The sequence below is a fragment of the Herpailurus yagouaroundi genome, unplaced genomic scaffold (genome assembly GCF_014898765.1).
Source record: "Herpailurus yagouaroundi ecotype Mexico unplaced genomic scaffold, PumYag 162560, whole genome shotgun sequence".
Lineage (NCBI taxonomy): Eukaryota > Metazoa > Chordata > Mammalia > Carnivora > Felidae > Herpailurus > Herpailurus yagouaroundi.
Window position 1 is genome coordinate 9,834 of NW_024423281.1, and position 11,683 is coordinate 21,516.

Sequence of the window (11,683 nt, forward strand, 5' to 3'; positions counted from 1 at the left end):
AGGAGCGAGGAAAGAAAAAAGGGGTACAAGGTGGGGGGGGGACGCTCAGCAAGGATGTGGCCTCAGCTGGAGACGAGAGACAGCCTGATCCCACCAAGTAGTGAAGCAAGAATCATGCCACTGGATTGGTCCTCTGTGACGCAGTGAGGCTGGCCTTTTGTACCCCTGTGTCACCTTGGCTTGGGCTGGGTGTTCCCTTGGGGGTCGGCATATTCCTCTGGGAGAGAAGGCTCCCATGGGCCAAGGGCAAGTCTCTGGACTGGGATCAGCTGTGAGCCATCAGCAGCCAACATTCACAGTAGCCACAGGGTGTCAAATAAGCCACAGGGTGTCAAATAATGTAAGAAGAGGATGAGAGATGGGAAATGTTGTCACGGCTCTCTTTGGGAAAAACAGTCTGCTACCTCAGCTTTGGCTGATGAAGAGCTTCCTGAGCTCCAAAAATGTGAGGTGGGAGTCAGGAAGAGTCACTCTGGGGTTTCCCAACTTGAAATTTCTAAGGGTGCTGGATTTTGCTCATTTCGTTTCAATTCGGAAGATAAGCAGCATGATTTGGAGGGAACTTGCTTTAATACGGAAGAGTCTGCTGTAGCCCTTTCCTTGGCAATGAAAGCAGAAGCAGCAGCAGCAAACAGAAGCATCTGGAAAGAGTCTCCGCAAGGATCTGCAATTGGCCACGGTGGTTTTTAAGGAAGAAGCTACTGAAAGTCAGTTTTCCTAAAATACGGTCAGTGTCCTCTACTGGCTCAGAGTTTCTGCTCGTAAGTTTTGTTTCCATGTGATCAACACGGCAGCTCTTCAATTCTCCTTGCTCTTTTTCTATATCATGGCCCTTCTATTTCAGGTGACAGGCCCAGTCTTTTAGTTTCCCAGTTTCTGAGAACCTGATTGCCTATTCTGTGGTTTGGAACCCGAGCTCACAGGTCACAAGTCCCTTCCTGCCTGAGTGAACAACTTGTCCTAGTTGGCTCAGGACTTTTCTGGAATTAGCACTGAAAGTCCTGCCTTCTGGGAACCCCCCAGTCCAACACAAACCAGGATGGTTGGCCAGCCTTCCCCCTATCTGTGGAAAGGTTGCCCTTGCATCAGATGCCCACCTCAAGAGGAGGAGGGCTAGGTCTTCTGGTGGCCAGCAGGGCTATTGTCTTCGTGTAGCGTGGGGTAGCTTCCAGGAGGAGAAGGTATGAGTTGGACCAGCGATGATCAACCTCTCTTGTTAAAACTATAACCGAATTAATTACTCATTAGGAGGGCAAGAATCAAGGTATTGTAAATACTTGTGCAGCAGTGTGACATAGTAGAATGAGCAGTGAAGGGGGAGTCAAAATACCTGGTTTCTGCCCCTGATGGCCGTGAAACCTCAGAGCCAAAGAATTCATGCTTCTGAGCCTTGGTTTCTCCATCTGTAAAGTGAAATCACAAGTCGAGGGCTTGCTTCTTCTCTTACCTTTTGTTTTGTAACTTCATTCTAGAGGATAGAGTTACTCATACTCCTTGAGACATAGTTGGCTATCATCATTACAAGTTTTTCCCCTCCCCTCCCCCACCCCTTCCTCCTCCCTCCCCCTTCCCCCTCCCTTTTCCTCTTCCCTCCCTTGCGCCCTCCTCCCCCACTCCCCTCCTCCCCGCTCCACCCCCTCTCCTCCCCTCTCCCTGCTTTCTCCATTCCTAGCGCTAATCTCTTTACTCCAAACAGGCGACCACGTCAATGTGAAAAATATCATTGTAGTTTTAGGAGTATTGTTTTGTGTATGGATCTTTTATTTTCATATGTTATATTGCGCTACGGACTTCATTTTTTTTTTTTTTCTAACACTTTTTTACCCAGCACCAGTTAAAAAATATATCCTCAGGATGCTGGGTGTTGGTTTCCAAATTTTTTTAATAAACATTTTATAAACATTGTTTAGCGTTGCAGAATGTTCTGTTACCCAGGGTTCCAGCTAACTGGAATCAAATTATTGACGGGCTTTCTGGAGCAACAGAGGGGAGAAGGCAGTATCTGTAATCACTCCCCACATTGGCCAACTTTGGTCTGCATGAAGGGGACCAAGTGGATTAATATGCAGACACATTAATGGGGAATACGAGAAGTGTTGGATGGCAAAAACGGTTATGAGTGCACCTTTGGGCCTCTAACTCTGAATGGTGAGGCCTTCCAGGAACCTGGCCGGTCTGCAGTCCTAAGAGCTCTCACTGGGGGAGCTCACCTCCTGCATAAGACTGGTGGACATATGGCAGCCGCTGAAGACCTCAGCCAGAGACCCACCTCGAATAGCGCACATATCGGCAAGCTCTAACTCCTCTTCCTGGGGCTGAAGAGGACCAGGCCAGCATCCGCATCCCACCGGGAGAGTTCCTGTGGTTATTAGCGGTTGTTAGCAGAGCAGTGTCTCCCAGGCTGGGCCACTCTCTTGGTGGCATCGAAGCTTAAAGGAGCCATGTGGTGCCTGGGAACAGGCTGCGGGTGGGGAGCAGCTGTGGGGCTCTGCCTCTCATGTCACTGCCTGCCTACGCGTGGGAGAATGGCTTCCATTTCAGACAGCAGCAATTCACACTGGGTGGCCTCTGCTTTCCCTCCCACATCAGCTCACAGGAGGATGACCCAGAAGGTTGAGGAGTGTGGAGCTCCCCTTGGAGGAAGCAGACCCTGCTGAGGGGCCTCTTCTCTCTCCCTGTGTCTGGCTCAACGAGGTCTTCATCTTTATTCAGGCCTCTTAGTGAGCTCTGGGGAGATCCCTCGAAGCCTGACTGGTGAGGCCCGTGAAGTCGGGGTGGGATGAGGGTCCCTTGAAGTCGGGTGCGGGGGGGGGGATGAGGGGTGTCCCACCTGACACGCTTCCTCACAGAGGCACATCCTGACCCTCTTCCAGGCCTTAACTATTTCTGCTCCTTTCAAGATGCAAAACAAAGAAAAGCAACAAGAAAATTAAAAACCAAAAATAAACAAACATATAAGCAGACACACACAGATAACAAAGGCCCACTGTTTGCAGCTTCTTTTCTCCACATTTCAGCTGATTCTATGTTGTGATCTCCTCAAGCTTCCCAGGGAAGGACACTGAGGCAGCCACAGGATTACGTACACACTCTACCCAAATGACTCCCTTTGTAGTGGGATGACTTAAACTGACCCTGAGGATCAGAGAAGTTTCATCTTGACCTTCAGCTAATCCTTAGTATCCGGGCAGTGGTTTCAGGGCCTCTTGACTTGGGCCTGGTACTCCAGCCCTACTAGGGACCCAGCTCCTCAAGAACCCAAGGGGAACACTTAAATGTAGCAAGATAAAATAACTACAACTGACAGTCACTGAGCTACTAGGCTCCGGACTCATTCCATGTCGTCTCACTCAATCCTCGTGCCCTTCCGAAATAGGTACTATTAGCAGCCTCTTTTTTTTTTTTTTTTTAACGTTTATTTATTTTTGAGACAGAGAGACAGAGCATGAACAGGGGAGGGGCAGAGAGAGAGGGAGACACAGAATCTGAAACATAGCAGCCTCTTTTATAAATGAGGAAACTGAGCCTCAGAGAATCTAAGCAGCCGCCCCAGCTACACAGCTAGTAATTAGTGGACCCAGGATTTGACTGCTCTCAGCCACTGTGCGTATGTAAGCTCACACACACACACACACACACACACACACACAGATGATGCACACATGTGCCTTTTAGTTTATACACTGTAATCATTTTAATAACATTCACAGAATCATAGATTGTTGGAAACGGAAGTCACTAGAGATGGCCTGATTTATGCACATGCACACATACACACACAGAGAAATGAGAGGGAAGGAATGAAGGAACAAAGGAAGGATGAAGGAAGGAAGGAGGAAAGAAGGAAGAAGAAAGGAAAGAAGAAAGGAAGGAAAGAAGAAAGGAAGGAGGAAAGAAGAAGGAAGGAAGGAAAGAAGGAAGGAAAGAAGGAAGGAAGGCAGGAAGGGAGGAAGGAAGGAAGGCAGGAAGGGAGGAAGGAAGGAAGGAAAGAAAGAAACTGGGGACTTACTTTAGAAAAATAGTTCTCAATTGAGTAGCATCAGAATCACCTGTTACGACACACATCTCAGGACCACAAACCCAGAGCGTCTAATTGAGTAGGTTTGGGACGCGACCCCAAATTTGCATTTCTGACAAGGTCCCAGATGATGCTGATGAGGCTGGTCCTGCGCCCACACTGTGAGAACCATGGCATGAGGGTAAATTGTACACGTTAAGGACCATAAGACCCACTGCAAATGTTACCTAAACCTACTTAGCAATTAATGCCAACGAAGCCTGGGAAAACATATCCCCAGGAGAGTCATTCTCATCTGATCACTTGTTCTTAAATGCTCTCTTGACTCCCAGCAGCAGAACCAGAATGTGGTAGGCAGGATTCTCAAAATGCCCTACCTGCTCCCACAAGAGATTCCATACCCTTTATCCCCCTGAACCTGTGAATGGGATATCATTCCTGTGACTACATTATGTTATATGACACAGTTGATGCAAAAAGGGATTATCCAGGTGAGTGTAATCTAATTACACGGCTCCCTTAAGAGCCCAGAACTTCTTATGGCTGTAAACACAAGTACCTAAATTTCCAAATTTGGAAGGGAGCTACTGCCTGATGCAAACCTACACCATTCAGAAGATCCTCAGGCCTCGAGCTCCGCCCCTAGGGGGGCCCACCTTATTGCCTGCTGGAAATGTCAGTGGCTGTGACTTACATTCTAGCACCACCAAGGTAACATTCAGTTCAGTCGAAAAAAAGAAATGTAAAGGTTGTCGGAGAGAACATCCTAAGAACCGCCTGTCCCAGTGACCCTCAGCAGACGCAGCCTGGCTCAGGAACACAGAGGGATCGCTCGTCAGCAGGCGCGTGCCCTTCATGGAAGAGCGGTTTAAAAACAGTTTAGGAAAACAGATTGCCCTCCTGCCCTGCTGGTTGGTCAGATAACACCCTTTCCTGTGGCTGAGATTAATCACCTGTAAAACTGAGGCAGTGCCCCTCACATGGGTATTAGGAAACTCAAGCAAGAGGCTGGGATGAATGCTCAGAGTCCATACGACAGCGATCCTCACACCCCCCCCCCCCAAATATTTGGTGATTCTTAAAGTAAAATACACAGGGACAATTTTGATTTTCTGCATGACTACTATATAGCTATGATTCAACCACCATGGTTTTGTGTTTTTTTTTTTTTGTAAAAGAGGAATATAAACTGCAGTCACAGACATAATTCAAGTAAATGAAACAAGTTGGCTAGTAGATAATTCTTAATATTGAGATTTCCTTCAAATATCCACCTCCAACTGATTTATAGACACCTGACATTTATTTAAGTGCAGAGTCTTCTCTCTCGAGGGTGACGTTCCAGGCATTTGATATCTCATGCGCGCGCGCGCACACACACACACACACACACACACACACACACAGTCTCCACAAAGCAGTTTCCTTCCCACCACAATGTGCTGAAATCAAATGTTTTGGTAACAAATGCATGACCATGCTTAGTTTCACTTCCCACAAGGGTTCTCTGATAACTCTGTTTTTGTGGTTTCAGTGTCACTTTTCATTGATCTCTTTGAACTATAATCATTTCGAAATTACAATTTTTAACTAAGACTGTGGGTTGGTGGTTAAAAACAGGAAGTTTGATGGGTAAGCCTGACAAGCAGTGAAAATGTGCAAGAAACTCAGGACAATTCAGAACATGATGTTACTGAGGGCTGTGACAGTGTAACCCCATGAGTCCTCCCGAGAACTTGTCTGTAAAGAAGGATGAGGCTACTAACCAACCATAAACAATTACAAATGTGGTTGATCTAAAATCTTGAAACACACTTGGATGTCCATGTGGACAGAAGTTCAAGAAGTATCACAGACTAAACGGTAAAAAAGTCAGTATCTCTCTATGGAAGATTGTATTTCCAGAGGATGGCAATATTATCTCCTATTCCACATGCACTGTGTCCTTGACACTCTTCCCATAGAGAGGAAGAATCTAATTCCATTCCTTTTGTATCTGGCTTGGCTTAGTGGTCTGCTTGAGCAACAGAATGAAATGGAAGTGATATTCTGAGACTTCCAAGCTAGGTTGTAAGATCCTTGCAGCTTCCACCTGGGACCCATGGAATGCTCACTCTTAGGACACTCCCTCTTGAGAGCCAGGCACCGTGCTGGGAAAAATCACATGGAAAGACCACAGGTAGGAGCTCTGGTGAACAACCTTGCTGAGCTCCTAACAACAGCCAGCAGAACTCCCAGCCGTGTGAGTGAACCATCTTGGATGTTGAGCTCAGTCTGTAAGTCTTGGGCTGACAGATGGCTGCATTCCTAGCAGACTGCCCAGCAAAACTCAGTCAGCCTACGGAATTGTGCTTCAAGCCACAATGTTTGGGGGTGGCTTGTTATATAGATCACTGTTTGTTATACATAGATAACTGGAACACCCAGCCACTTCTCTATCCCAGTTGATTGTGCAGCCTTTCAGTGATATTTTAAGCACATACATTCAGTGACAGGCATATACCACTTTCCCCTTGCAAATGGTAGCATAGTAAATATACTATACAACAGTATACAACACATCTTAAAGATCATCTCATACCTGTTCTTATAGACCTGCTTGCTCTTTTGTGGGGAGGGGGATGGGTGGGGAGGGGCAGAGAGAGAGGGAGAGAGAGAATCCCAAGCAGGCTGTGCACTGACAGTGCAGACATTCATTGTCTATATTGCTAAGACACTCTTTCGTGTAAAATATATATGTAGGTTACGTTCCTAGCAGAAAATACTTGCATCTTCTTGAATTCAACTGTATGTGCATTTTCAATTGTAATAGATATTGCCAAATCACTCTGTTCCAAAAAAAAGACGTTGTACCCAGTTAGGTTCTCACAACTTAAAGTTGTCTGTTTTCCTACACTCTTGCCACAACAGTGCCTCTACCAAAGTTTAAATGTTTTTTTTTACCCTGGATTCTTATTCAGGTTATGGATTTTATTACTGTGGCAAAAAATGAGCTTAATCCTTGATCTCAATTTCATATCTTGATATATCTTGCTGGAGAAATGCTCAGCTGTAACCGTATCAAGCAGTCCTTTTCGTCAGAATATTAAAAATAAATTGTATGGATTTGGGAAAGATGGCATGAGCTGCTAGGTAAAAAAAGAGCCAAAGATTAACGTGATTCCATTTCTATAAAAATCATAAACCACAACCAAACGAGCAAATAAAACACTACCTGAAGTTTCCTGCAAGGTCAGTGTCATGACTGCCTCAGAAGAAGGTGGGTCTGGTCTATAGATGTGGCTGAAAAAAGTTTAGGTCAAAAGAGTTAGCCAAACCAAAAAGAGTGCTTTCATCAAACGAGACTTTTTTTTTTTTTTTTTTGAAGTAGGCTTCATACTCAGCATGAAGCCCAACTTGGGGCTGGCACTCACAACCCTGAGATCAAGACCTGAGCTGAGATCAAGAGTTGGAAGCTTAACCAACTGAGCCACTCAGGGGCCGCAAAAGATACATTTTAATGTGCTAAAAAGCCATATTTGAACAATCAGTGAAAGACTGAGATCAACTTTTAATGTTTTGACACAAGCATAGATGTCGATGATGTACCGAGTCTTTATTCTACATAGAGTCATGGATCTGGGTTGATCTCCCAAACAACTAATTTGCTAAATGGCAGATTCACTAACCTTAGTTGTTTCTTGGAAGTATGTAGTTTTAGTTGATTAGCTTTCTTTTGTCGTTGTAACTGCATCTTCAAAAAAAATATTTTTTAATATTTATTTTTGAGACAGAGAGAGACAAAGCATGTGCGGGGTGGGGGGTAGAGAGAGAGAGAGGGAGACATAGAATCCGAAGCAGGCTCCAGGCTCCAAGCCGGAGCCTGATGTGGGACTCGAACTCACGAACTGCGAGATCATGACCTGAGCGGAAGTTGGACACTCAACCAACTGAGCCACCCAGGTGCCCCTTTTTACTTTTTTTTTTTTTTTTATTGTAACTGCATCTTAAGGAAAGTCATTTTGCCTCTGGTTCGTTTAATCCCACAGCTGCTGCAAGTGGAGAGCAAGGGGAAGAGTGAGGGTAACCCATAGGGCGACAGCTTGGGTTTATAATGTTGTCTGTGAGGACATGTCCCAGGTACTCGGATAATAACTGACACAGAAATTTTCGATAAGATGGGATCCTGAGGCGGGGGGCACCTGGGTGACTCCATCGGTTAAGCATCCGACTCCTGATTTCGGCTCAGGTCATGATCTCATGCTTGTGGGACAGAGCCCCAAGTCAGGCTCTGCACTAAGCATGGAGCCCGCTCAAGATTCTCTCCCTCTCCCTCCGCTCCTCTCCACTGCTTATGCATTCTCTCCATCTCTCTTTCTCTCTCTCTGTCAAAAAAAAAAAAAAAAAAAACCTAAAATAAAAATTAAAAAAAAAAGACCTGAGCTGAGATCAAGAGTCAGTTGCCTAACCAACTAGGCCACCCAGGCACCCCCAAGAATTCACATTTCTAGGGGGTTAGATGCTGCTAACATCTAACAAGCTGCTAGATGCTGGTGATCTGGAGATCATGCTTTGAGAACCACTGCTTTATGAGTTATTCTTATTTTTAGTCATTGAATAAGAAATATCCTACAAAGGGTCAAATTTTGTATAAAATGAATGAATGAATTGCTCACCTTAATGACAAAAAGCCCACAAAGTTGGCTTAGTCACCAACTATTTGTCAAGTTTCAATGCTAAATATTCTTGAACACCTGCAAGGTGGAAGTTGGATGTTTTCATTGCACATAATGTCACTGCAATGAAAATCAAATATTAAAATTGAAGGGAGAGACTTCCTCGATCACAGAGACTCTAAGATCTTTTCTCCTGTGTCAGAACCTTGTACCACTTCCCTAGAGTGTGCTGAAAACTGATCCATTATGTTCAGAGGCAAAGAGGGGTGGTTAGCAGGAATTTTGAGGAAACGAGGCATCGTTTGCTACTTCAGTTGAGGTTACCATAGTGCCTCCAAAAAGAGTAAGAGGACACAGTTGCTTCTGCTAACAAGGATGGCTCAGAATGACTTGGGGGCTCAAGATTATCAACTTCATCTGAGTTTCCGTGGGTGTCCTCCTTCTAAATCTCAGGAGCCCAATCCTTCACAAGCCCCTGACCTTGCATATGACATACTTGATGAGGCTTCAAATTAAACTTTTGTCGTAATTATGTAACCTGCATATTTGAGTTGTGTGTTTGATTTTTAGGGAGGTCAGCCCTGCAGGTACTAGAAAAAAAGAAAAGACATTCTTTTAGGGTCACCGTAGAAGCTCTTTGGTTTCCTGACCATTACTTGAGCTGAGAGTTTAAAGCCTTGAGCTCGTTAATGTTCTATTTAACTATTCTAGGGCACTCCAATGCAGCCACCCTACTCCCACAGACCTCATAGTCCATTGTTGCTACCACCGTGGTTAAATGTAGCAGCCACTTGGTCCTTACATCACTTTCTTCACCAGGAACTTCCTCACAGCCTACTACTACGACTGATGCTTTGATTAGTTTCGATATTACTGCATGCCATAGGTTACTAACATCCCATTCTTCATTGACAAGGAGCTCAGCACTATCTGTGAGGCCAAGAAATGACCAAACCAACCCCATAATCCCATTTTTGTAGGTCTGTTTCCTAACCCCACTGTTAATATTATGTATCAGTCAGGATCCAGTTAGGGGAACAGAAACTTTACCAGCTATTTTAATAGAAAGATTTAATATAGGAAATTCAACAGATATTGGGGGACTGAAAAAGCACAAAGTGAGCACTGACGTAACTCAGGTAGTAGCAGGTTGGGGGGCAAAGGGAAGAGGCTGGAATTACATTACAACGCAGAAGCTTGGAGAAGAGACCCCATGGAATTGGGACCCAGCTTTCTGAGTAGAAAATGGCGCTTAGCTAGTGCTGGCATCTGACGATCTTGGGCCAAGAACCTCTGGAGAGGTTCACATGTGTGCTCATATCCAGGATTGTGAGCACATGGAGATTTGGAGGGAGAGAGCATGGAAGCTCCGCCCTTGCCCCATGCCATCTGCCTGTTCCTGTGTTATATCCTTTCATAATAAACCAGTGATCTAGTAAACGAAACCAACAACCAAAAACCTCCAGGGAGGAAGCACTGTCTGGCTGGTGCTGGTCATTTTTTTTTTTTTTTTAATCAACATGCATTGTATTAGTTTCACATATACCACATAGTTACTATCCATCACCATGGATAGTTACATAATTTTTCTTGTGATGAGAACTTTTAAGATGTACTCTCTTGGCACCTTGCAAATATACAATACATTGCTGGTATTTTTGAAGGGGCACCGTGAGGCTGGTCTGGGTGTGTTGCAGGGGGACGCCTAGAAATTGGAACTGTCACAGCCAGAATGATGAAATCTACTGACAGTAACAGCAAGCAAAACAGGAAATAGTAATTTCTTTCTCTTGCAGTCTCCCTCCAGCGCGCCCTATGGGCAGAGCCTAACATGGAGCCACCTGGCAAAGGAAAAATCTCCTTGGTAGAGTCTTCGCTAAAGCAGAGTACCTAAGGATGGTTTGGAGCTTAATTACCAGCATAGGGTTCTCTTCTTTTCTCATCCTAAAATAATCTTATTGTTTTAAATGTCTCTTTCCATGCTGAAATACATTAATGGCTGAAATAACAGGCAATCTACTCAAATGTAAACGTAACACCGTACATAATTCTAGACGTTATCTACAAATGCAAATCATGTATATATAAGAATTAAATTAAGCACATCATTAATTAAGTAGGATCTAAACTAAGAAATGACTAAAGTCAAAATGACTTTAGAGGGAAAAGCAGAGTCAGAGGTTATTTTGTGGTCGTGGGTGTCCAGGCCCCCGCTGCCATGAAGCTGCAGTGGTCAAATATGCAAGTGACCCCAGGCCCTGGAGCTCAGCATCATTTTCTTGATTGACTATAACCTGGTTGTTAAAAGGGTGAAATGATACCATGCATATTAAATATCCAGAATCATGCCTGGTCCATAATATGTTCAATGAACCCTAACACTTTTTTTCGGATATAAGCACTGGGTTCCCCGCCTCCCCCTTCATTCTGTTCATGTATTACATTGATTGGCTTTTGAATGTTGAACTATCCTTGCATTCCAAGAATAAATCCCACTTGGTTGTCATAGCACATAATCATTTTAATATGCTGTTGAATTCAGTTTGTTAGGGGTTTGTTTTGTTTTGTTTTTTAATTGTTATTTACCATATACACAGAGTTTGTGCTTTTGGAGGGAGAAACTAAATCAAGGTGACCTTGAAAGTGTAACAAGAGAACTTCCTGGACTTTCTGCTGTGAAAGTCATTCCAGTTTTGCTCTCATGGGATATTTTCATAAAGGCGATCCCTCCGCCCTGCTCCTTCAGTGTTCCCAGTTACTCTCTTAGCTGCAAGTGGACATAGCTACAGACAAATGAAAAATATAAACTGAGTGGTTTAGAAGAAGAATTTTGAAAGCCTAGCTTTTTCTAAATGCCAAGGACTGTTTCAACTGTTAACTCAGGGATTAAGAGCATGAAAAGAATGTCAGGCTAGCTGATCAGAATTTTTATGATTAGAGAGAAAAGCTGGCTTCTCTGGGTCTTTGATCTAGCTCAGTGGGAAAAGCGGCAGAGCGCTTCAAATGCACC

At 44.4% G+C, this 11,683-nt stretch overlaps 2 long non-coding RNA genes across 2 annotated transcripts; both read right to left on the minus strand.

Moving 5' to 3' along the window:
• Positions 1-39: 39 nt before the first annotated feature.
• On the minus strand, positions 40-4,550 carry LOC121026852 (uncharacterized). Its single transcript, XR_005788469.1, has 5 exons — positions 4,010-4,550; positions 2,831-2,892; positions 2,270-2,359; positions 1,331-1,403; positions 40-1,222 (listed from the first exon to the last, which is right to left on the minus strand). It is a non-coding gene; the product is annotated as an uncharacterized LOC121026852 (long non-coding RNA).
• A 1,751-nt stretch (positions 4,551-6,301) lies between these two features.
• LOC121026851 (uncharacterized) lies at positions 6,302-9,010 on the minus strand. The gene is made up of 3 exons (XR_005788468.1): positions 8,674-9,010; positions 7,687-7,751; positions 6,302-7,300 (listed from the first exon to the last, which is right to left on the minus strand). It is a non-coding gene; the product is annotated as an uncharacterized LOC121026851 (long non-coding RNA).
• Between the last annotated feature and the right edge of the window lie 2,673 nt (positions 9,011-11,683).